General features: G+C 43.7%; 1 pseudogene; it reads left to right on the top strand.

Annotated features, from left to right (window-relative positions):
- Nucleotides 1–348, top strand: part of LOC132169627 (uncharacterized) — a 5,679-nt pseudogene continuing 5,331 nt past the window's right edge.

A 348-nucleotide genomic window follows, 5' to 3' on the forward strand; every position in this document is an offset into this window, starting at 1 on the left:
ATGAAGCTGTACTTATCTAGGGTACAGGATTTGCAAGCTTTATTTAAGAAGTTTAGCATTGCGAAAATTCCGAGACCAGAGAATGAAAAAGCAGACCAGTTGGCCAGAATTGCCTCAACAGCCAGTGAAGAAATTGAATCCGAGACTCCTATCCAAATTCTTCCACGATCATCAGTTACCGAGGCGGTGTCGGTCTCGACAGCCGAGACCATACCTAATTGGCAATCGGAAATCATGGAATACCTGGAAAGAGGAGTACTTCCTTCAGATAGAAAGCTTGCTACCCGGTTGAAGGTGAGAGCCGAAAGGTTTACAATGATAAATGGAGTCCTTTACAAAAAGGGTTTC

The sequence above is a fragment of the Corylus avellana genome, chromosome ca2 (genome assembly GCF_901000735.1).
Source record: "Corylus avellana chromosome ca2, CavTom2PMs-1.0".
NCBI classification, from domain to species: Eukaryota; Viridiplantae; Streptophyta; class Magnoliopsida; order Fagales; family Betulaceae; genus Corylus; species Corylus avellana.